Genomic DNA, 27,052 nt, shown 5'->3' with positions numbered 1-27,052 from the left:
GCATCCCCACTAGGGCTAAGATAATGCCACACACTATTCTTAGTTCATAAAGCATATCAACGCAGCTACGGGAGCCTGTAGAGGTTCCCGTTGAGTATGTGTGAATCGAGCAAGCGGCAAAGCTTTCATAGTTGAGGTGTACGTCAACCATAAAACATCAGCACTCTCCAAAAAGTCAGCCTTCATAGAGGGATTGTACAAATGCTGTTACAGATGAACCTGCTCCAACTCTAACCTTCCAAACAGAACTACAATACTGCAGGGGCAGGACTGGCGCATTCGGTGTGCACACTCTCCTACTGAGTTCAAACTCAGTACAACTCGTGAGTTCAAAACTGATGCATGAAGATATCCAATAACTCTAACCCGTAATTACAATCAAACCATAATTTTTTTTTTGTGACAGCCAAAATCTTCTGAACAGAGAAAATATTGAGAATGCAGACATTCGAGAGTGGATTTGTGGACTCTATTTTATGTGTGTCCCTGACAACCTTCCTTGGTAGCAGAAACGCTCCCAAGGAACACTGGGAAATCCCCCATCCTCACACATGAACGCACAAAACATATGTGTAATAGAAGATAAGGGTGAAGTGTGCCCTGACCTAACTTTTATTCTGTGCGATTAGGTTACATGGAAATGGAGACAAGATGAAAAGAAGGCTGTTTTCCCTTTTGGTGATTTCGTCCGACAGCACCAGTCATAAATTTTACTGACTGCAGGGGAACATCGAGAATGGGAAACATGTGTGTCACTACTGCAGACACAGAAAAGTGGAATATAAGGATGCATTCACTTGTATTAAAGGTCTCGAGTGGCTGCTGCTATGTAAAATCAATTAAATAAACAAACTGAAGAACGATATCTTCCGAGACTGGTCTGGAGCTCCCACAGCTCCTCCTAAACCGGCAACAAATCATGAAACCAAAACAGGTGAGATGGAAAAAAACCTGAAAATGCAAATATAAAAAGCTGAGAAAGAGAGAATGTCAAGAGATTCATAAATATTCAAACATAAGAAAAAATATACATGTATTCTTCATCATATGGAGGAGAGTGTGCTGATTCAGCAACAAAGATGGAGACTAACACAGCCAGAAAATGGAAAAATTGTTTAAACTGAAAGCATTAAGCAGCAGCTACCACATGTGTTTCAATCTGTGACGGCGTGTGTGTGTGTGTTTGACATGCAAAAACGTGTTTGTGTGTCCAACAAGAATCACAGCAAATCCGTTATCTGACCAAAGAAGCATAGCAGTGCCTTAAAAAAAAAGCATACATGTCTGGGCAGGTCTGTTTCTGACACACACAGACAGGTCACACACACCCTTCCTGTAAGATGACCCCACAGCCTGTTGGGGGTTGTAACCTTCGCTTACCCGACAACCTCACAAAAGAGCTGAGTGGAGGGAGCAGGGATGGTGGAGCAGAAGGAGGGGGGTCTCCTCAGCGTATAGAGGGCATCTCTATGTTTGTTCTCTGAGCTTTTCCAACACAGCTGAATGTCTATGATTTTCCTCAGTAGATTAATGTCCGGGGTTATCATTCTGTCTGATCCCTCTCCACTCGGGCTGCTTTCACACATGCACGCGGCTGTGAACACGCTGGCTGTTATGATCTCAGTCAGAGGATTCACCTGTGCATCCAGTCGCTCACCGCTCCTTGGGCAAAACTCGCCTCGTCTCACTTTACTCTCTCTCCCGTGAATCTACACTTTCCTCAAGGCATGTTTGTAAACTTTGCAGCAAGAAAGCAGGAAGATGGATAAAAAGTGTTTTACATATTAAAAAAAAATATCACTGTTTATTAAAAACTGAACTCCATTTTGTAGTGGAGAGAAATTTGATCTGAGTGAATAACTGAATCAACTGAATATTTATGTATGTTTATGTCTCATTATTTAATGACAAACTCAGAAAAAACTGACTGAGCATAATTCATTGTTTTTAGACTAAAACATAGCTTCTTTTCATAAAGATAATTTTTTAAAACATATTTTCTTAATTTTGTCTTCTCTAGTTACTCTAGCTTTGGTTTACTTTAAATCATTACCATCTACAAAACCATAAAAAGAAAAAGAAGATTTTGTTTAGTTGCAAAAAAGAAGTGTTTGATTTTCTGTGTAACAGCTTGAATAAGCAACACATAGAAACATGGGTTTTAGACTATAGCTCTAGAAACAGTTTATCTTTTTTTTCTTATGCAAAACAGAAAAACTATTCGGTAGCAAAACCGAATAGTTTTGATTTTCTGTCGTGGACTATATAGCAAACATTGCTGACAGGAAAACAAAGAAATACATGAATGCATTGTAATTGCAAAAAACAACAAACGACAGAAACACTAAAGAAACATAAGCAAACCTAAAAAATGTTTTCTGAGCACCACTGTATTGAAAAATGCATAACTTAATGTCATGTTTTGATTGTTGATTCTATGTTGCATTGTATTTCTGTGTTTGATATGATGTAAAGCACTTGGAAATGCCTTGCTGCTGAAATGTGCTATACAAATAAAATTTGATTGATTGATAACTTAAGACAAGAAAATCAAATTAAATGTGAAAATAATCTGGGGAATATGAGATGTAAGGAAATATGGCTCTATGGACAATATGAAATGTGGACTACATAAACTGGAAATGATTCAAATGATTTAAACAAATTGGCTAGTGAATATTAAACAACATGCATTATGGCCACTACCTGTAGCGTAACAAAGAACTAGTATTTTTTGCAAAGCTTTCATGAATGTGTATATATGATATAAAATCCACTGTTTGCTGAAGTGAAAACAGTGGAAACTATTTGCCAACAATATAAACATCCATGTTTTAAAAAAGTACTGATATGAGCCGACACTATATCACACACTATCGAGTAGAGGTGCACACACACACGTGCACGCACACACACCCATCACGACCTGGTGCTCATGGTTCCTTTTCCCATTACGTCAGTCTTTATTACCCAGAGAAGCCAGATAAAACCACAAAGGAGCCAGGCTCTGGCAGTGTGTAACAATACACACACACACACAAACAGTGTCATAAAAAATATTTGACCCTTAACAGATTTCTTTTGCTTTTGACTTTTTGTCACACTTCAATGTCTCTGACCAAACAAATCTATTAATGAGATAACCTGAGTACATTTAGAACCCAGTTATTGAATTAATACATCATTTATTAAGGGGAAACAGCTTTCAAAACCAACCTCACTCAAACTGAAAAAAACAATTGCTCCTTAAATCTAACAGCTGGTTATGCCACGTTTGGTAGCAACAGCTACCATCAAGCAACTGAAAACTGGTGAGGCTTTTGAGGAGTAGCCCGTTTAAGATGACATCACAGCATCTGACTGGATTCACATCTGGATTACGACCATTTATATCTTTTTTTTACCCATTCAGAGGTGGAGTGGCTATTGTGCTTTCTATCACTGTCCTGATGTATGAAGGGAGCTTAACTTTAAGGCACCAAATTCCTTCAGCGTTTCTCTTTTTGGAGGAAGCAGAATTAATGATTTTTGCCAGATGTGAAACGGGAGTCTGTGTTGTTTTTAGTCTGCATAGGTTTTGGCCTTGGATCTCTCCTCATAACGGTCTTTTTTATTACAGAGTGTCTTTTTTATTGGTGAATCAAATAAAACTGAGGCAAATATTCAATGATGTCTTGATGTGATCCAGGAGTAAGTATGGTAGGTCAGCCATTTCAAATTTTAGTCATCTGTGCTGGTTTTCACTGTGGTTCAGAAGCATCCCAGACCTCAGAATTACCTTTTTACATTGTGGATGACCTGTAGCATCCTCTTTATGAGACTGTTGTACAACAACACAGTGTCTTCAGTCAGAGGCTTACTCAGGATATCTGTAATACAGACAGCTACAGGAGATATCTCTTAGAAGCTTGGATAATATAAGTTAAAACAACATTTAAATTCTTTTTGGGGAAGTATTTCTGAATTGAATTTAGCACTTTCAGAACTTAGAGCTGCTTGTGACTATTACTTTAAATCTGTAACTGATGTGTTGATTTTTTAGATTTATTAGCCTACTTTAGGTTACATGAAAGTGACATTTTGATTGTATAGAACTGGCAGTGATCTGGCCTGGATGTAGTTGTTATAAAATGTGGTTAATCTGAATTAATTTATGGCTTAACAATTACCTTTTCATGTAGAAAAAGTTTGGTGTGGATGGTGTTTTTCCTTTAATATATTAAATAATTAAAAACTGACTATTCTATTTACTCTTGGTATGATATTTAAATATATTTGTCAATATAAAACATTTAAATTTTTCAATTTAATCTGCATTTATATTCGCAATGATCATCATTCTGCCTTGTCTCTAGTCACTTCCTGTTTTCAGAAGGAGTTTCATCATATGCAATCTTATAGAGCTGGCTGATTGTGACAGTTTTCTGCTTGTCTTGTCCCCCTTCAGCTGCACTTTGTCTTGTGCTACCTTGTGACATCTGCAGGAGTGATGTCTGACATAATGCAGTTGCAGACCACCATAATCCAGTGAGTGCAGCTCTCTAGATAAGGACTTTACCATCACACAGACACTCAGCTTTTATCTAAGGTTGGACATTTTATTAAAGAGCCCGATTCAGAGCGGTATGCTCCATGCAAGATAGCACTGGGTCCGGTTAAAAGAAAGAGGGGATTAAGCAGCTGAAGAAACGGAGGAAATAAGGAGAGAAGTGAAATAAGGAGGATGAGAGAGACAGGAGGAGCAGCAGAGAGCGAGAAGAGGAGGTGTGTTTGCAAACCATCTGGACTCAGTCTCTGATAAGAAACACTTTGTCAGCAAGCACCTCATCACTCACGAGCTTCCTCTTTTCTCCCTCTCTTAGCTTAGCGTAAACTCCTCCGAATCTGTTTGAAAACCTCCCTGCTCTCATATCGTGCGGTCCGAAAGTGGAGGGAAACAGTGTTGCAACTTTACGGTGGAATAAATAGGGGCAAACAAACCTCAAAGTACATTTTTCTAATTTACTCTACAAAGAACAGACAGGGGAAGAAGCAGTTACGATGGTGTTCTGAACATGGAGAGCAAAGGAAATGTTTGCTTTCTTCACCGCCCGTCTGTCCACTCAATATAAAGTTCTTCAAAGAAAATGTTTACTGCTACATAATCTACGAAGTTTTACTGAGCATGAAGCAACATCACTTAAAATTGGAGTATTTGTTTTTAATACATACTTATTAAGAATATACAAGTACAATTATTTGCTGTATTACTACGCACTGTATCCAACTACAAGAAGGCTTTCGCTTGTCTTTTTGTTTCTTGTTGCAAAGGGCCACAGCAGAAAGTGAGCAGATGTATCCGCCACCTACAAGCTTTCCACACCGAAGCAATACAACAATGCCTGGTAATGTTGATATGTAGGAGCTTGAAGGCCTGCATTCCTCTTTTAAATCAGCAGGACTGAAAGGGTTTTGGGTTTCCGTTGAAAGACATCAGCAGCGGTGAGTGAGCGATGGAGCTAAGAAAAGTCAAATGTGAACAGGTTCTACTCAAGTACCATCTAGTGCAGGGGTACCCAAAGTCAGTCCTGGAGGGCCGGCATCCTGTATGCTTTAGTTCTCTCCCTGGTTTAACGCACCTGGATCCAATGATGGCTCATTACAAGGCCTAAGAAGAACATTGATATGCTGAAAAGGTTGTTGCTACCACCAGGGAGAGAACTGAAATGTGCAGGATGCCGACCCTCGAGGACCGACTGTGGGCACCCGTGATCTAGTGTTTGAACGGTCATTAAAGTTTTGAATGATAAATGATTTCATTTGCAAGTTATCAAGTTCTAACTTGATAGCCTTTTGCAGAGGCTAAAACAATATGTTTATTTTGAGATATCTTTGGAAAGAAGACAATCTTTTGGACTTGTTCAAACTTTTTCAACATGTCGCCTGTAGGGCAATGCTTAGTTCAAACTTGATGGAAATGTTTAAATGTCTTGAATTTTAACCAATTAATGAATCCTGTCTCCAATCAACAAAATTGATTTCAAGCATCAAAACCAAATCTGAGATGGTTAATTACATAAAGACGTTTGCATAACAAAACCTACTATTGCCTTATTTATGGCACCATGATGTTTATGGTCTGTTTTTTTGTTAATTAGGTATATTATTTTTTCTTTAATTTTGAGATGAGATTGCTCTCATTCCTAATTCGTCTCTAGTTTATTGAAAACATTTGTGCTTCCTTCACAAATCTCTGAAGTAAGATTAAAATAAATCTTTTATGAAATGTTTATAAAAATATTTCAGGGTTGCTGGTGAGGGATGGGAGCATGCAGACTCCCAGGTCATCACAGATCTGTGTTCTCCAGAATAGAAGCAGAATTTGGTTTATATGCCTCTTAGTTCTGAAGTAAACTCCCTGAAATAAAATAGAAAATATTACTTTGCTTGTTCATTTCTATCAGGACTTAGCTATCTGATTGTTTTAAATTAACTTTTGAAATCTGTATTTTTTATGTTATGCCTATTTTTTTCTTATTGTTTCTTTTTTAACATATTTATTTCAGTTCCTTTATTCTTCCAGTAAACCTCTATAACTTTGTCTTCGTCTGGCTGCCACTGACGTCCTGTAAGTGAGTCCTTTAGGACTTGCGAAATAGTTCTTCTGATGCTACTGTTTTGTTTTTATTATTGCTATCAGTAATTAGTTACTAACAAAACAGGCATAAATATACTCAGTATTAAACTGAGTGCTTTCTAGATTACTTGTATGGCTTCAAAGATAAAAAAACAGGTACATTTGTTTTTAGTAAAATAATTTTTAAAATTCTTTTGTGCTGACACATGTATACAGTGTCATGGCAGCAAATATGGTCAAAAACTCGTTTAAACAGTACATGAGAGCTGGTTTAAAAAATAAAACCTTGGCTCGGTGTGATTACAAAACATGATTAAGATGCAGCAATTGTTAGAAAACATTCAGATTCTGGTGCCTTTTCTGTTGTTGTAAGATTAAAATCCAGAAAGCTGCCAGCAGTGCACCAGAACCGTTTGATTCGTGGTCCAGCTCGGCTTTAGTAAACAAGATTATACAACAGCCAGCAGAATCCGCATCAAGGTTTCTCCAGCTCGGCCCGGCATCGCTCTCCTGGGATTTTGTTCAGGTCTCCTGCTCTTCCACCGCTCAGGCCTGTTACAAGACGTCTGTGCTGCTGAACAATAATGTTACACAGCAGGTCGATGTTCATCCGCCAATAAATACAACTATTCAAAAAGTTTCTGTCCCACCAACGGTAACGCAATCCGACAAAAAGGAAACCCACAAAGTTTTCCTTCCAAGGACGAGCCACCGTCTTGCATGCATTCCTTAACTTCCGCTTCAAAGCGGTGTCCTTGCTCTGATGACTTTCATCATCTTTCTGGCTTTGAAACCCAAACACACACACTCACACACCCACGCCCCCACATGCATACACACTTACAGACTCCTATATTGCAGACACTCAATCTATCTCACACATCCCTCTCAAAGGCCTCGTTGCTAGGAGATCATGCTCTATTTGTGGAGAGAGAGCTACAGAGAGACATAGAATTAGTTGTGTGTGTTTGGGGGAGGTGGAGGGGCGCATGCATGGTTAAGCATTGTGTGTGTGTGTCAGAATGAAAGAGTGCAGGAAAAGTGCAGGAATGAGAAATCGAGAAGAGTCAAGTTCCTTAAAAGCAGACTGACTCTCATGATGTAAAGTACCTTCACACTCCTGGACACACACACGCAGCCACACACACATGTATATATAATCAGTCAGCATATAAGACAGGTAGCCTGTTTCTCCGGCCTTGACCAGAAACACAAAGCTGTTCACCACAATGTGTGTGTTCCCCTGCGCATGCATGGCTGCTCATGTGAACATGTACATATATCCATGTGTGTGTGTAGCGGTGCTGGGATCCAGCAGGTCATATAATGGTTGGCTAGTCACATTGTCTGCCTCAGTGGTCAGTTTTTCACACACACACTGTCCCTTTAATCTGCAAATACATCTATAATAATCTGATAAAGCCTCAGGATGGAAGAAAAAAAAAGAATAATCTGAAACGCTAGGATACAAACACACACCCCCCCACACACACACCCCACAAACCTTTATCTCTCCGTGAATACACACGGAACTGAAAAACATTCATCCAAAATGTAATTTTGTTCTTTCAGCTCTTTTTTGCTATAGCTAAACTGTCAAGACAAGTGTTTAAAAAAGAATTTACTAAATGGAAATTGAATAAAAATGACAATATATTAACCAATATAGCATTTTGAGAAAACTGTGTTTGGACTATAACAATTTAGTCTGAGAAAGCACTATAAAAAAGCATTTGGAAAAAGAAAGTCAGAGTAATTAACAATTAGGTTTCATTTATTTCAATTAGAAAGGACAAGATTATAACAGGACTGCATTTTATTGAGCTGCTGCATTAGAGTAAATAGGATTATTTAGGCTGACAAATTTAAAAATAAGTGAAACTCTGCTGCATTGAATTAAATTCATTTAGGAGGAATTCCGCATTTAATTTTTTACATTTAATCAATTTAATACTTTTCGTTAAAGTGACATTAGAAAGACTTTAAATGCAACTTGTGTGATGAATAAAACTGGACTTGAAGTAAACAGATCAGTCTTTTATGTACAACACCTAAAATTACTTCTAATCTGAAGAGGGAATAAAATGGTGTAATAAAAAAAAAAGTAAAACAACACTGAAATGTTCAAATGTAAAAATAAATAAATAATATATTCTGCAAAAACATGGAAATATTAGCTTCTCATCTTCATATCAAAGCTGTTGCCTTGGAAATCAATCATTCAGCCTGAGAGTTGTAGGTTGAATTAGTCAGGTGTGCAAAAACGTAAAAAATGAAAGTAAACACACTGAACTGTGCCTGCTGCACATAATATTTTCCAGCATTTTTACAGCAAACTTCAGAATAAAGTACCTAAAAACTATTTTAACTGTTTCTAAGATTTCCCACAATTAAATAAAATATAGTTATGGTTGTATTTCTTTGTTAAAGCAATTTTATGCCACACAGATATTTAACTCCCTTAATAACTACATATTATAACATTTTTAGATTTCTGGGTAAATGTATGTAGATAACAATTATGAGCTCACTTGTGGACTGTTGTTTAGTATAAACAAACTGATTGTTGCATCAAACCCCCTGGAAAAAAGAAGCTCCAACATAACCCAGGTAGTAGTGTGCTGCTGAACATTAAAGTGTCCTTTTTCTCATTAGTTTTACCACTAGTGGAATGTAGCAGCTGTCTGTGCTGCCTGACTGACTGCATTGTGCTGCACAGGGGTTGGTCTGAAACTCACACAACTCCTAATCCACTAAAACATTCCAGAAAAACTAAAAAAATAAAATGAAAAAAAAAACCCTTCAAAATGTTCTCAAAGAATTCAATTTGAAACACAGAAAAAACAAAACTGTTGTAATATTTTGTGATAATACAACTGAATAGAAAAAAAACCAAACATTTTACTTGGATTATTTTTTGCTATTGTGAGAAAAGAACGTGCAGTAATAACACAGTAACAAGGCGATAAATTTTAGCCGTAATGAATTGTCAGTAGAAAGCGGTTATAACTGTGTGCAGTAATATTCAGATGTTTTAGTGAGCAGTGCCTCACAAAGCCTCAAAGTCATAAAAGCTGGAGACGTAAAATTATTGCAAAACAGAAAATACATTGACACAGAACATATTTAAAGGAACAGAAAGCAAATACTTTACTTGAACTATTATACATATTTTTATATATATATATACTTTTTTATGCAAAGTATATAAAATTGTACTGCTCCCTTTCGTCTTATCATCCCTAAAAACCCTGCAGGAATCTTAATCAGTCGCACATGTTCCTGCCTCCACCACTGTCTGTGCCCTCCGTTCTTTACGGTCTGTCCGTCCACAGTTTTTCAGCGTGTTTCCTCTCACAGTGACAGTTTAATTCCTTTAATCCATCACCCACTTCCTCCTTTGCTATGTCACACACACACCGAACACACTCACACCCTCGTGTCTCAATGAAGCTTATAATTTTTTAATTTGTTGCACAAAACGTAATGTGTGTGTTATATATAGGAAGTAGGAGAAAAGAAAGAAAGTGATGTCCTCAACACACACGCCGCCACGCACGCACACACACACACACACACACACACACACACACTTCCACCAAACTAGAGAGAGTGGCGGTGGAATGCAAATCTCTGTCTGGAAGTGATTAGGCAAAAAGCAAAAGCCCATCTTCTCTTTCTGTGTGTGAGCAGCGGCACAGAGTCCCTCCAACCTAAACGTCACCTCACCCCTCCTAAACACACATACACACACACACACACCATCATCATCAAGCCTTTCAGAAAACACGAGGACTAAAAGCCGAAGCGTTAAATTGTTCCGATGGCAAATCAGGTCGGCTTAATGCACCTTTTACTATGACTCTGGCACACACTGGGTGACAGATCAAAACTTTTCACTCTTTGCAATTCATTTCTGACATACAGAAGCCAGAAATACTTCCATAAATTACATAACAGAAACACAATTTAACTTTAATCTTAATGTCATCTATGAGATTTAGGTATGCCTTCCTTGTTCATTTTTAATCCAGATAATATTCACAGAAACCCAAAGATTAAAGAAATTAGAACTTCTGAAGAAACTCTTGTTTTTTAAGGCAAGTTGCTCATTATAAGACTTTTCAAAATAGTTTTTCTCTGAACTCATGTTTTCTGGATCATACAGTTTTAACTTTATACTTTAGACTACTGCAGTTATTTGATGAGTAACGCCTGTGGCCAGCATGTTGGGATGCCTTCTGTCGGAGATTAAACAAAAAGCATTGATTTACTAACATTATGGAAACTCCAACAGGCTTTCCTGCCTTCTACTCTAATGCCCACGCAAAGGATGAGGTGTGTGTGGCAGAAAAGCAATGCTGAGGATTGCAACCTCAAAAAAGTAGGTTTCCATTTCAGGAGGATGAAAAAAAAGAAGTCCTTTTTGGGAGAAATGTCTTCTCGGCTAAAAAAGAAAGAAAAAAGTGGAAACAGTGATGTGGAGAATTCAAAGTCAAAGCGAAGGCGACATGAAATGAGACCAAGTGTTCTTTTGAAGGTATAATTGAATTAAAAGTGTCTGCTTCTCGTTCAGTGTTATCATCTAGAGGCAACCCTGTCCTCAGGACAGATCTGACCTTTAAAGGCTGACGTGAAAGTCTCTGTTGGTGTGAATTCAGTGCAGCTGCCTATCTTCAGCAAAGAGCGTCACACTAGTGTAATTCATCAGGCCTGCTGCAATCCACAACGGCCAGTTATTTTACCAGGACAATCCCCCCTCAGCCCTGATCTGGAGCTGCTCGAAGGAAACCTGGAAACTATGCTGTCAACAACATGTTGAAACCTGGATTGAAAAACGGGCCGTTATGGAGGATTAACTTTCAGTTTGGATTGGCAGGAAAATACAACGAGGGAAAAATAAACAGCACTGAAAAACATCCCAGCATCTTACAGTCTTTAAGACAGTAGAGGAAAACCTGGTAAAAACAGAAATCAGAGAAAGAATTAAGAAAGAAAAAAACACAGAGATTCTGAAAAAAGCTTTTCTCCTTTTCATTGCTTCTCTGTTTTCCTACTTTCTTTCTGCCATTATTTCAACACACACACACACACACACACACACACTCGCAGTGTTGTTTCGTCAATGAGTTTACATTCAGTCAGTGAATTCACACAATGACAGTCAATTGACTAGAGACCAAGCAATTTCCCAAGGCATGCAGGCACACATTCGCAGCACACACACACACGCGCACCCCCCCCCACACACACACACACACCGCCACCGTGCAGCTGGAAGAAAAGAGAAGGAAGAAAATTGAATTGGGCTGTGTGTACCTTGTCTGTGTAAGTACTCCAGTTTAAAGGGTTAAAGCTTCCAGAAACATAGGATCCTTTCAGGCTCGCGGGGGCACACGCAGGACCCGAGTGGCTGAAGAAAAAGCAGGAAAACACCTCCGTCTGTCTTCTCTGGATGGCTTTTCTTCCCTCCCTTCTTTTTGGAAGAGACAAAAACGCACAAGCCTTGTGCTTTTCTTTTCTTTCTTTCTTCCCCTTTTCTTTAAATTTTCTTTACGATCGCTCTCACTTCGGATGTTGACTCTCCTCCGTCTCTTCTCTCACTTCTTTCTCATTCTCTCCGATCCATGTAAGGGATGAAAAAGGAAAACCGGTGCAGGGAAAAACTACACCACGCTGCTGCTTTCTCCTCCTTAAACACCACGCTATTTTTTTTTCTTTTTCTTCTTCTTCTTCTTCTATGTCAGCTGAAGAAAACGGTTCCCCGCTCCTCACGCGCACGCGCCTGAGCGTTTGTGAGTCCTGCGTCCTCGCGTGCTTTTTGGCACCTCTGCCGCGTGTGCGTGCACCTTGTCTGCCTGATCCCTCGCGCCCTCTCTCTTTACCTCTCCGGTTCCAAAGCTTTCTGCTGGTAGAGCGAGGGAGAGGGCGGGGCCACGGGAGAAGCAGGAGGATATGATTGGCTAGTAGAAAGGAGTGAGGGCGGGGATTTCTGCGCTGTGCATTCGGAGACTGAAGGTGAAGCTGCGAGGTGGAGGAGGGCACTCCCTCGCGATGCATTCCTCGGCTCTGATCTCCCCCCCAGTTTCATGACCGCGTCTCTAAAAAGCAGAGCAGCTACACCTCCCAACCGCCTTCGCCCTGCACACGATCCCTCTCCTTCCTCCCGGAGCCAGAAAATGTGCGCACAGCTCCCCGTATTCTCGTGTGTGGTTGCGTGCCTGAAAGCGTGCGTGCACTTGCGGTTTGAGGCAGCTGTATAAACTCAACGTAGCCTACTCAGGATCGAAACAGTGGCTGGAGTGAACGAAAAAGGGAAAGATTCTAAAACATGGAAACACTTATGTAAAGAGGAAATACTTTCTATTTGTGATCTTTAAGTTCCATTTTTACTCGAAACTATCAGGTTATATATAGGAATATAACCACACCAGATATCCTGTGTGGTTGTGTCAGCTTTTAAAATATAGAGCTAAGCCAGACTAAATGTAATCTCTGAGTATTTTTATTATGAAAACATACATCTCATATTCGTGTGTTTCATGCAATTAGATTTAAGTGGAGTCAGATTTCCGTTTCTTACATAAAATTCAGCAAACTTTTTAATCTAATTAAATCAAATCATTATATTGATAGTTTAACTGAATTATGTTTTCATTCAGACTACTGCAATCCAAGAGGACTCCCACTCCAAAGTATGGGCTTGAATCATACAATAAAAATGTTTTGCTCTATATACCAAGCAGACTGCGGCAGATGTTTAATCTGATTTATTCTACCTGATGGTATTACATTTGCCAAGGAATTCTTCCTTTTCATTTACTATAAATGATCTTTATGACTGTGAAAAATCGATTTGTACACCCCCAAGATATTTTTACGCCCCTAAAAACTGTAAAGATATTTCAAAATTATTTATGTTTTCTGTTTTTTTATTCACATATGGTTTATTCCATTTCTCTTTTTTTTTTTTTTTTTACCTTATTTGTAAAGAAAGTGGATTTTTTTTTCATTTGATTTTTTTTTAGTTTCTAATATTTGTATCTAAATTGAGCAGGGTCTGTTTATCAGACACACATTACGGGTTGTCTCAATTAAAATGTTGTAGTATAAAACCAAAATTAAATTTGTTGGTCTTTTTTCTTTACATTTAGAAAGACACTTTAAAGCTGTTTAAAGCCACACTGTTAAAAAAAATCTTGTGTTTAGTTTGTGTTTTACAAATGCACTTTAAAAATACTTTAGCTTATGAACCTTTTACTTTCATATTTCACAGAGAGGGACACACACACACGCACACACACACACACACACAGAGCTTCTATGCAAGCGCTTCTAACTGTTTTTGGACTTTGGGACCTTTTACAAAAAATTATTTCTGCGGCATAAATGAAGCACTGATGTACATAAAGATGGATTATACTGACAGTACATGCTGGCAACAAGGTGTCCCTATGCCAAGGAACAGGGATCTCCATCCATCAATCCACTCATTGTCTTCTTTTTATCCAGCTGGGTCAAAAGGGTAACATGACCTGGAGGGAAACTGAGGCATTCCTGTCTCAAGCAAAAATGTCCAAGTTCCTGGTGGAAACCTCAAGGGTTGAGCGTCCAAGGTTGAGTCCAGTAGGGTGGGAGCTCTCTCCAGCTGCTTGTATCTAGACTTTTGTCATGATTCGTATCTCATGACCACAAGTGAGGGTTGGAATGTAGACAAAAAATTGAGAGCTCTGCTTTTTTTCTCATGACTAACCAACATAAAACGTGGATCACTAAAGATAAACATCTAGGCTGTCTATCCATCTCCCACTCCAACCTACTACCAGATGTGAGAAAGATACTGAAATATTTGTACTCTTCCAATGCTTTTAAACTAAGAGGAAGCAATCTTTTTCACTTCTTGGCCACTTCCCACTTGCTGCCATCAGGCTCAGTGCATACTGAAGGTCATGACTTGAAGATGTCAACAACACATCATCATTTCCAAAAACCAAAGATCAGATCCTAATGGTCTCTCTGAAACCTTGATATTACATCATTGAACATTATGATGAAGATCAGGATTACTCGGCAGCCACAACACAATGCAGGACACACTCATAACCTTTCACCAGATATACAAAACACAACATCATCCCCTTCTCTGCCTCAGCAGTTTTGAGAGAGTTAAGATCTGATCCACTGTTCAACAGCTAAGACCAATACACACTGAGTTAGAGGCTTTGACAATCAATCAGCTCCTCCTTTCTATCACCTTAAAGAAAGCGTTCCCAGGGAGACTGAGAAGTGAGCTTACATATTATCAGAACAGATCCATGACAGTCCAACCATGGCATTTTTATCCTCTCAAAGATGGCAGGGTACTAATACTACGTACTCACTCATAAAATGTATTAAATAAAAGAACAATCTATAAAAATGTGAGTGTTTCAAAAAAAGAAACTGAAGCAGGTGACGTTTGTATACAGCACAACTCCGTAACTCACTCATTTAGCAATCATAACAATGAATGGGTGTTTTCTCAACACCTTTACTGATATACATCCATAATATCACACCAGATCTGATTTATGACTGATTTCTGCCTCAACAGTGCAAGCATATTATTACCTTCAAGAATTAACTACTAAGAAATTCAATAACTCCCGATCCAAAAGACTGCCACCTTCAGGACAGACTTCAGCTTTGACAGCTAACAGACAGAGACAAATGCCTTTACCCCTTAATTGTTACCCCCAAAATGGTGACAGTTAAGGGGTTAATCACAATTAAGACAATGGTTCCATGAGGACATTGGAGTCCTCATGATAGTTAAGACTTTTCATAGTAAAGTCATGGGAATAAACCATTATTTTATTGTTTTACTCACCAAAGCTGTTCATTTGTTTATCTTGAGGATCCAGAAAGCAAAATTGAAAAGCTTGTTTTGTTTCTATTTTATATGATTTAACTATCCAATAATCTTGCTTATTAACCAAATAATGTTATTTTGGCACAAGGACAAGGCAATCCTAACCTAGAATTAAGCTCACATCATTGATGTCAAGGGTGTGAGCTTAATTCACAACATGCATGTGCATCTGAAGGTTGACTTCTGTTTTAAGATTATTTCTTCTGTTCTGTTATTTTTGCATTTGCTTTGGTGTAAGATATTCTTTTCATGTGTCCTGTTATGTATGTCCCCGTGTATTATTTTCTAGGTTATGAGTCATATTTTGTCAGCTTCTCAGTTAGTTCTGCACTCAGCTACAGATCTACAATAACAGAATGCAGTGCATTATTGCACAGAATGCACTTAAGAAACATTCTTAAGTGCATTTGTTCATTATCTTATCAGTCCTTATCAGTTTTTACTAATTCTGCTTTGTTCATTAATCGTCAGATCCTTCCTTTGCAAACAACGCAGGTTTTCTTGTCCTTACGTTATTACCCTTGTTCTTCTGTTGTGCATGTCATGCACTAAACATAACGTACTGATACTTAAGGGGAAAACACATCTGAACATCAAGAAATATATCTTTCATATAACATCAAACTGAGGAGATGCCTCACCTATATGGGAAGTTTGTGTACTCGTAACTCGACTGAGGTGTGAACATCTCCAAGGAGAGAACTGCAGACTTTCACAAAGCAAAAGTTTACAAAAGTCTTATGAAATCATAACTTGGTCTCTGAAGAGATAATCGCACATTTTAAATTCCTATTTACCATTACTTTTTCATTAAAGCTTCAGTGGGCCACTTTTACAAAAATATATTTTCTACATTTTTGTTAAAACTGTAACTACAGTATGTCGTAACAGTAAAACACGAGACAAAATCTGTGGAGAAAATCGACCAACTCTTCCTCCTCTCTGTGGTCCTACAGCCATCTGCAGACATACACTGCACCATTGTGGAAAAGAAAAACAAAATCCAGGTTATATTTATTGCATCGCCAAGAAATTATTTCACTTGACTTGACTTTTTCAAAACCTTACATGTTCTGTACAGTGCTGCATGCAACATTATAAATCAAATCATGGCGGTTTCAGTGTGTTCAGGTAATTCTCTGAAACTAAACTTAGTGTTGGAACATGCTGCTGTGTTGCTACAGTTTTGTATGCTCATGTACTGTATTATCACTACTGTTGAACAAGACTTTGACTACCTGCAGGCAATGGAGACAATGCTGTCCCCGCAAATTAGTCCAGTGTATTCCACTTATTAAAGACAATTACCTGATTCTAAATGACTTGCTGTCAATAACGTTTTGGAAGGAAGGAAGGCAGGTAAGTAGATTGCCCTATGTCAGATAATACTGCTTTTGGTTATTCTATCCCCATAATAAGTCATCACGATAATAAGTCTGTGACGTACTGTCTGTGCAGTTTTGAAAGTTCATATATGAACGCATTCCAGATCACTCATGCATCAAGCTACAGCAGAGGACTCCAGAGTGACATCCAATATTGTAAAACACACAGACACAGGCCTTCTTAAGGTTTGCAGCCCTGCTGGAATATTACCTCAGGATCATGTCAATGATGTCTTTGTCTTTTGCTAATATTGATCACTGACCTCATCCCCCTCACATTCCTCCATGCTCACCATTTCTACCTCATCCAAGTCTTCCTTGCCGATATTCTGGAACATTGCTTAAACTTGATCTACTTTCGTCCTCCTGCTCATGCTTCCACCTTAAGACTGATTCAATTGGTGACTTTATACAAACATTCACTAATCATTTATCTAACTAGCACTGGCAGCTTGATTTGAGTGATACTGTATATCAATTAGCTATGTAGATGAAGGTGTTGTATATGACTATACAAACTTATTCTGGTCTCAATAAGCCTTTTGGAAGAGATTTTCAAGATGGGATCTTCACACTACAGTGTGTGCTATGTAAGGAATAATATAAAATATGGAAGCTGAAGTTGTCCTATCACTATTTCAAGGTTACATAGGACTTTGCTACTTCTAGAGGTTTTATTCTGCATTGTACTGTACAATACAGAATTAAGCAACTAGCAAGCTTCTGCTCTCAAAAAGTAGCATGATCAAAGCACACTTGAGAAACTTTTATTTTTGAGTGCTGTTAGCACAACTACAACAATGATAAATTTTAGCTCAAACTAGATTGGAACATGTGCACATAAAATTTAGTTTGACCTTCAAAACTAACATTCTGACAAATTATCATGTTTTTGGGTCTGTGGAGGAGACCTCTTAGGGGACATGTTCACAACATCTTCCCAGGAAAGTTTCTAAAAAGGAAATTTTCCTGAACCACAAATTCTCTAGACTGTCTCCTTTTGATATTAGGATCAAGTCTGCTTTCATGATAAATCGTCAAACTTCTCGCCTTATCCATAATGGACAGTTACTGCTCGTGGGAAGGTCATTTAAGGAACTTCTACTCATGACTTAAATTTTTCATTCCTGACCCCATTTCTCATAATGATATGAGAACTGGGACAAAAACTTTCCAGTAAGTCAACACTAATTTTGGTCTGGTCTTTTTTTCACCACAATAAACGTGTGCCACATTGGAACCAATGCAGATTTATAATTTCTCATGCTCCTGTACTCTTCTTCCTACAAGCGTGAAAGACACTAAGATATTTAAACTACTTTTCTTAGGGTACCTCATTAAGGTTTATATTATTTAACTATTTGACAATAGAGACCAATAGAAGATGCACATAGAGACTGGTAGTTCATGCATACTTAAGTAGCTATTATTTTTTATTGTTATCATGGTATTTCAAAACTTTTAAAAATTAAATAACCCTTAAACCAAGCTTAAAAAACCATTCCAAAAATAATTCCAGGTGAGCTTTTCACTATGCAGAAATCAGACAGAAGCAGAAAGCTGTAAAACTCCAATTGAAATTTTGCTAAGCCTCAGTGCAAAGCCAACTCTAAAAGGTGTTAGCATTTTCTGGAAATACTATGCTACTGTTTTTCAAAGGGTCTTTGTCTGTCCACAAAAGATTTATAAAGTAAGTTGATGAAAAAAGAAGATGTATGAATCTAATATCTGGTCCTATAGGACTGCTTAGCACATCAGCTGTGATGTTGTTTTTGAAGTAGTCTTTAGTGTATTCAGATTCTTACTTTACTGTCAAATTTCTTAGATTACAGCCATGAGTGATGTGTGCGACTGTAGATGAAAAGCCTGTCAACATATTAAGCTTAAGTTTTATCTGGTTTGACATGGGGTCTTTATTTTACTGGAAACTTCAATGACAGGAACTTAATTCGTACCTTTTGGAATAAAAGCAGTAAACATGAATAGTAAATTTAAACACTTATCAAGGTTGATGGTCTACAATTTAGCTTACAGTATTATTTCACCAGTAAAAACAGAATGGTGTTAATGCTGGGAGATTGTCTATTCATGCTGCTGCCCCTACTTACCATCATTATGTAATGATTGGCAGATATCAGTTACTAACTTACACAATCAACATCGCCACTTTATTCAATTGCTTATTAAAAAATGGCACAATCAGCCAGTCATGTGGCAGTGAAGTTACTTACTGACGTCTACACCAAACACCAGATCGGGTAAGAAAGGACTTTAAGGGGATTTGAATGCGGCATTGTTGGTGGTCTGGTGGTGCCAGATGGGCTCAACTGAGTATTTCAGAACCCACCGATCTACTGGGGTTTTCACAAACAACAATTTTTCAGGTTTATAGAGAATGGTCTGAAAAAAAGAGAAAATATCAAGAGAGGAAGAAAAGCCCTGTTAATGTCAGGGGTTAGACCATAATGGGCAGACTGGTTCAAGATAATAGGAAGGTTCAAGAAGCTCAAATAACCAGTTATTATAATTTAGGTATGTGGAATAGCATAACATGCTGAACCCAAAGCAGGTGGGCTACAGCAGCAAAAGACCAAACTGCATACTAATCCTGTCAGTTATGAATAACTGAGAATAATTCACAAAAGCTAGTCAAACTGTGCAACAACAGATTGGAAAAATATTTGGGAGCTAGTGAGGTGGAAGCTAAGGGTCAAAAGCACGTGTGCGTTTGACAACACACCGAAATCACAGCGCAATCTAGTGGCTTGGCATGGCAACTACAGCTTATTCAAGGTGTCTTGGAACGCAAATTCTAAAAATATTAGCTGTTTACAGACAGTTGTCTCATGAAAATGTAATTTTAGAGCAACAATTCTGCCTTAATACTGACATATATTACAGGGATGTGAAGGTAGTTTTTTTACACTATATAAAACCACATTCTGAGCACAAACGAAATTAATAGGAGTGGAAAAAGACAATATGGATACTGGACAGCGCAGCGTTCAACAAAGTGTAACACTTAACCAGTTTTTTGTTTGATATTTTCTGTGCCTGTTTGTAACTAAAGAGTTGTGAGAAGGAATGACAACATTAAAACAACAAGTGTTAGCATTAAAAATGTTCTATTGGGATTGTGTTGTTTTCTTCAGCATTTAAACTTTGTTTGGGATCAACTTGACAGTTTGCAGTTTCTTTATTTGCATCTCTATCCTTCCAGAAGGAGGCTTTTTCAACACCAGTGTAGCTGGTGCCCCCCACTGTGACACACAATAGGCTCTATAGGTCTTTAGTGTGCATGTGTTCGTGTTAGTGAAAGAGATCGATACAGAGAGTCGGAGGTGTGTGTGTGTGTGTGTTTTAGTGAAAGATTAAATGTTCGTGCCATTTAAATACACAATGTGTGTATTTGTGCATTAGCAAGTGTGCTATGGGCTCCTGAGCTCTTTCATTTCATTGTATTGGAACCCTACTGGGTAAGTTCACCACCTTGGTGAGACATGGAGAAGAAAGAGAAGTAAAGACAAAAACAGAGGAATGCAGAGAGAGAAACACAGAAAAAGAAAGACTGACTAAAACAAGCCAACTGAGAATGTGGTGAGAAATCTAACCCAGCAACAGTGGGAAAAACAAAAGAAAAAGAAAGTAGAACTTTCTTAGCCCAACTTTTTTCATCATGGAGAATGTGGGAATTTGAACTAATGATGAAATATCTTAGCGTGACTCTATTTAATAGAGCTCTGCATGTGGCTGTTTGAGTGTGAGCCTAGGGCAGCAATTCTCAAACTCTGAACTCCGATCTGGATCTGGACTGAATGGCGAGTCATTCTGGGCCGAGGTCACACCTTACTTTTTTTCAGATGAGGAACAAATGACAGCCGTGGGAAGAGTGTTGCAGACTCTCAACACCACCCCAAGATCCAACACCACACTACAGCCCCTGCTGGTTGATTCACTTGGTATATGGGTAAAGGAAAACCTGTTTCAGTTGTCTTCTGATTCAAGACTAAGCAAAGGATAATATATAATATTTCACTTAAGGATTTACAAAGAGAGTAAAGTGATATCTGGAGCCAGATTCATAGTGTAAGAGACTTGAACACAGTGCAGCAGGAACATGAAACACATTCATTAAAAACAATATTCAAAGGAAGGTGCACAGTTTATGAAGAACACCACCATTTCACAAAGCAGTGGAAGCAGAATCAGAGTATTGGTGCAAGCAGACATTGTCATCCTCCAGTGTCCATCTAATCTGAGATATACATTCTTCACCAGATCAACTCATAATGCTTGAATAATGGGGGATCATAGTTTAGTGATTATTTTGGAAATATGATCTTAAAGAGGGTATTGATTAGTTTTCACTCATCCAGACACTGATTTACTGATGAATTCATTTTTGATGCTTTCCCTTTTTAATTATTTAAAACCACTGATATCAACATTACAGTTGGTAATCCTGTTTTCTCACATCTTTAGGTCCAAATGAACATAAAATGAACTCAGAGGTGTTGCACTGAAGGACATCTGAAAACATATTAGTGGAATGTTCATAGAAATCAAAGGAGATCATTTTTGTGCACTTACTATCCTGCTGGTTTCAAGTGAATATAAACCCACTGCCAGAATTTCATGAAGACATGAGTTGAAATAGCTTTTTGGTTTGACAGTCAGTGGGAATGCTCTAATTTGTTTGCAGCTCAGGATCAATACAATCTTGTTATGGCTGTCATTGCAGGTTTTTGTAACTCTCTCTCAACCAATCTGTTTGGCAATCTTAAATACAAAATGCTTTCTAATGCCAGTGGGCTTTTATGGTGGGAAAAATAATTAAAAGAGGAAATTAAAGTATCTGCAAGAGAAACTCTGTTGGAAAAGAATATTTTGCAAATAATAGTGTTGAACTGAATTGCTGACAGAGATAAGTGATTTCTTACATTGTGCTGTTATATTTTGGGTGCTGAAAAGTTTATACTTTGAAAAGGAGAGAGAGAGGAAGGTTGAGTTCAGAAAATGAAAGGTTGAAGTACAAAGGGCCAATGAGTTGTTTCCAAGCCACTGTGGTGCTATTCAAAGCAGAGGTGCTATGTTCAACGTGTTACCCAGCAAGAAACCACAACTGTTTCTGCCAGAGTTTTATTTGGAAACTACAGCCACCTTTACTGCCAGAACATATACTCATACATCCCAAAATGATCTTTTGGACTGGCAACAAAAAAGAAGGAAGCAAAACCAATACCCTGGGTGAGAACAACTACCAAAGGGAAATATATGTTTACTTTACTGTTACATTAGATAGTGGATTTTCAGTGGCTGGACTAATGGCACATTGACTCTGTTCCGAGCAATACTTCATCTTGATCATAAGTACATGGTGATTTTTCCTAGAGAATATGAAAAAGGCAATCACCCTAATGCATAGAGGGGCTGCTAATAGTAACTCAGGGTAGAGAAATCATCCAAATTATCTTTGCTAATATATATTTGGAATTTCTTTTCACAGTGGCCACTATTATTCGTTTTGGGGTCATTTGAGGGTTCAAATATTTAAATAACAATTAAGCAAACAAAGAAAAAAAATAGTTTTGCTCCTCTGATTTCTTAGTCTACAGAAACCAGTTAGGGTCATTACTCATCTGCTTTTGAACAAGCATGTACAGTAATTAGGAAAGGCAAATGGCTAAGCATGTCAAGCTAAATTTATTTATATACCAAATCTCAGCAACGAGGCAATTAAAAGTGCTTTACATTATAAAAACAGAAAACATGGCATTACAACTACAAAAAAAGAGGGTTTGCAGAACCTCCAGTTTTGAGAAAGAGGGTTGGTCACAATGATATCAGACAAGATAAAGCATTAGTTCTTTGTAGCTCCCATTAGGAATTTTCCAAATGTTCCAAAGAAGATGTATGATCCAATTGACTTTGACACAGGTTTTTTTTCTGGGTTTGAAATGTTTGTTCCAGTTGGCTTTGTAGGACTGTTATGTAGTAATGTCAAAGTTCCTCTCAAATCTTTAAGAGCCACAGATGTAATGGATTTATTGAGCTGAACTTCAGCGTTCCTTTTTCCTCACAGAAACGACAATTGTGATTACATGATGGATGTCATAGACTCAGCTTAGCTCACTATAGTCGCTGCACCATTTTTACTTGTAAAAAGTACTGACATCTTGTGACTCATTTTCACTTTTTTTTTTTTTTTTGCTAAATAACTACTAAAATCAAGAAGCATTATGTGTGGCCCTCCTCTTTTGAGCCGGGCTATGACAGTGTATCATTGTGAATGAGATTACAGCCTTTGTCAGACCTGGAAATAACTATAATAATCTTGACCAATGTGCCCCTGTAGTTTGGCATGTGAGCAAGACAGAGTAATTTGTGTGTGTGTGTGTGTGTGTCTCGACCAAACTGGTTTTAAATAATAGTGATCACTTGGATCATGTGGGTTGGACTAAACCATTTAAGATGAATGACAGACGTGCTGTTTTACCCACCTGTTGCTTGATTACCATAAAAAAACCAAAACAACACACATACACACACACACCCACTCGCACCCATGCACACATAAAAAGAGAGAGAAAAATTCAATAACGATTATATCAGCATGCCCAAATCCATGTAGAATATTACCTTTTCTTATTTACACAAAGGTGTGTTGATTTGGCACGCGCAATGAAGCTTTTCAAATGCCATTCTGTTTCAATAGTTTGTGCACATTCTTCTAAACAGCTGGTAAATTCAAAGTGTGGCCATTTTATTATAAGTGGCAAATAGAAAATATTTCAAATCAGCTGTAGTGTTACATGTGTGCTGAGGATAATTTCATCAGAGTTTTCAAAGTGTGAGCAAATGAAAGGTAAAAAAAAGTCCCATTAAATGAGTCAGTTTATTTGTAACTACAATGACAATAGGTAATAGTAATTTTTTAAAATTGAATTTAATCTTTGACTGATTGACAGCTGTGATTAAGGTACTATAATCACAGTACCTGGAAAGCAGTAGATGATCTGTGAACTTTGATTGTTTTCATACTGAATAGTTTTAAAACCTCATTTCTCTCTGTTAGTTTGTGCGTTTACTTTTTGCAGCCTTTGCCGTTTAATCTGCAGCATGTCTGAAATACGAGTAACACAGACATCTGGAACCTCTAAAGGTGTTCGCTAACACTGGCTCTCATATGTTGCTTGAGGGGAATACATGAAGAAATGTAAGAGTGCCCACAAAAATGCTTTTAGAAAACAATCTTAACTCTGGTTTTCAGTCATTATTGGAAAACAGGCAACTGAACTGAAATGCAGCCACATGAGAAGAACAAACTGAAATGATTCTAGGTAATTCAAAACAACCACAGTAAATGCATGACAAACATGGTTTTCTTCTTTTTTTCCCCTTTATTCTCTTGGTCTTTTTTATACAAACAGCATATAAAGCCATTATGAGAAACTGCTGGCAGAGTGTTTGGTACGTTGGACAAACAGCATCATCTTGTTTTTGTTCCATCAAAAGGGCCTCACCTTACTATTCTGGAAGTGGTATCAGTGATCAGCTGCTCCATTCTAAAGAGAAATAGGTTTAGACCTGAGGCTTGAATTCAGGTTAAATTTAAGCTAGGGTTGGCACCACCTGGTACTAACTAAGATCGTTGGCTGAGGCGATTATATAAAAATGAGTCAAGGTCAATGATGTTTTAGATAGAATTGCCATGTCAGCTTTAATGTGTGCATTTGTGTGTGAGAGAGGAAAAGATAGAGAGAGATAGTAATGTATATGACAACAGCTACAGGAGAGAGGAGTGACTGCATCCAGCTGGTAATGATATTTGCAGATTTGTTTTTTCTACACAGGGGTTGTTCCCTGAAAAATCCTCACAAAGAACAAAAATAGGCACATAAAAACAGGGTTTGACTATCCACCAATGGCACGATTAGGTTTGCTTTATAAAGCACAACACAAAGAGGGCGCTAATCATCCAATTACAGTCATAGTGCAGGACTGCCAGCTGAGTGAAAATAAAAATAAATGTAGTTTTAAAAGGCACTGGAGTAAAGCTACATAGGATGATTATAAATGAAAAGTTGTTTGTTTGTTAATTACATAAATAAGCATTGTACATTAAAACATACATAGGCTTAGCTCTTTCAGTCACTTAAATTAAATCATCTATTCATCCTGTGCATTTTTAAAATTCAGATTCAGGAGCAAATTCCAGACACTTCCTCCCATAAAACTCCTTAGCTCCTCTTAAAGAAACTCAAAGCGTCCCAGACTAGAAGGGATATATATAGTCTTCATCTCCCCTGGGATAGGTGGGGTTTTTCCATAAGACCTGAGAAGGGAGCAGTCCAGAAATTGTCCTTCTACCCAGTACCTGAACTACTTTAACCACCATTTCTATGCAACAGAGCAACTTTACTCAGAGGTAGTTTAGCTACCTTTTAATGGAAGCTCATTTTAGCTGCATGTGTCTGTTTCACAATCCAATTTGATGCTAATATATATCTTCTAACCATTTCTGAAGGTTGGAATATTAACTCACCTCTAAATTGAGTGCACCAACTTTTGGCTCAGCTCCTTCTATAACGACAAGCGAGAGCTACACCACAATTATCACAGACAAAGCCAATTATGTCTATCCATCCTCTGCTCCACAAGACACCGAATACATCCACACGTCTGCAACCAAAAGCCATTCAAAGACCTGTATGATCCTTTAATCAGTTGACAGCAGGTTAACAAAATCCCATTTGACTGACTTCTTTATGTGACAATTTTTTTTAGATTCAGTAAATACACTCTTGACATGCTAAACCTGATCCAACAGCATGTCTGATATTTAATAACATATGTTAGCATTACACAGATACCTTTCAAAACAGCGGAACTAACAGTTTTTCCAGCCCACGACATTTCTGTGCTTTTTTAGCTTGGACCACAGTCCACTGACTGGGTTATGATGAAGCCTTTGGCTTGTACTAAACAACAGGATTAGTCCCTTCAGCATGTCACTGTGAGTTTTAGTGTGACAAAACTGTTCCACTTTTTACCGGGGGGAATCACCATGGCAACTGTTGTTGGAAACTTAACTAGCTTCTGTGCAGGTCATGTTTGTGATAAGAGATCAGCATGTGCAGAAGCAGACCAATCAGATTTTTTTTTTCTTTTTCTTTTCTTTTCCAGAAAATGGTAAGGCATCAGAGCATAAACAGTCAGAGGGTCTCCTCTTTCTTCCACAGTCAATGTCTGCTTTGTGCTTTCAGTCTGGGAGTAAGTACTGTAAAGTTGTTTTGTTGCTTTCATGATTAAGAAAATTATATTGAATGTGTTTCAACATCCAAAAGAACATCATCCTTAATATATTTCTTTGTTTTATCAAATGGTATGAAACCAGCCTGCAGTACACTCACCAAATCACATGGTGACAAAGCAAATTAAAATTGCAGTCACATTTTTCTAGGAAACATCTAATATTCAAATAGTCAAATAGCCAACTTAACTACAACAATTTCCGTTTCTGTTTTTAAATTAGAAATAAATGTAAAAGTTGACCTACTGATTTTAAATGTTATCATTTCTACTGCATGTCTTGATTTTTGTCATGAAACCATCACCTTATATTACTGTGGATACATAGGAACTGATGTGGCTAGAAGTTCTAGTCTTCTGCACTGATGAGCAAAAACATTACTGCTAGGTAAAATAAGCAGATTCCCCATATTTAGCAGTGCATACAGCAGGTAAGTACTGCTAATTACAGGACAAAATGAAGACAGTTACCAATCATCCCAAGATCTGACATCCCAGGCAGAGGTCCGCCCATGCAATACTCAGAGAGCATATACTGTATATACAGTACAGACCAAAAGTTTGGACACAACTGTGTGTCCAAACTTTTGGTCTGTACTCAATACAGACCAAAAGTTTGGACACACTTTCTCATTGAATTCAATGAGAAGGTGTGTCCAAACTTTTGGTCTGTACTGTATATAAATACAAAATATCTACATGGGAAACCTTAAGGGCATCCACACCAGAGCTGTTTGGAGTGGTTTTTAATGGACACGAGTTTGCTTCCTGGAATAGTCCACTTTATTTGGATTGTTGTGAAAGCTCGTATAACCTCTGGTGCTGGCC

The 27,052-nt window shown here is 37.9% G+C and overlaps 1 protein-coding gene across 11 annotated transcripts in view; it reads right to left on the bottom strand.

Moving 5' to 3' along the window:
• The window catches only part of tenm3 (teneurin transmembrane protein 3), a 404,304-nt gene that overhangs the window by 293,953 nt on the left and 83,299 nt on the right, over positions 1 to 27,052 (bottom strand). The window contains exon 1 of one of the 11 annotated variants that reach the window (XM_032562236.1): positions 11,936 to 12,516. The exons of the other annotated variants lie outside the window; for them this stretch is intronic. The gene's annotated coding sequence lies outside the window, so the exon portion shown is untranslated. Of the gene's footprint in view, positions 1 to 11,935; positions 12,517 to 27,052 lie in introns of those variants that run through there. 11 annotated transcript variants of the gene reach the window in all.

This window comes from Xiphophorus hellerii, chromosome 5 (assembly GCF_003331165.1).
Source record: "Xiphophorus hellerii strain 12219 chromosome 5, Xiphophorus_hellerii-4.1, whole genome shotgun sequence".
NCBI lineage: Eukaryota > Metazoa > Chordata > Actinopteri > Cyprinodontiformes > Poeciliidae > Xiphophorus > Xiphophorus hellerii.
Note: the sequence above shows the minus strand (reverse complement) of the source record. Positions and strands in the feature narration are given on the sequence as shown.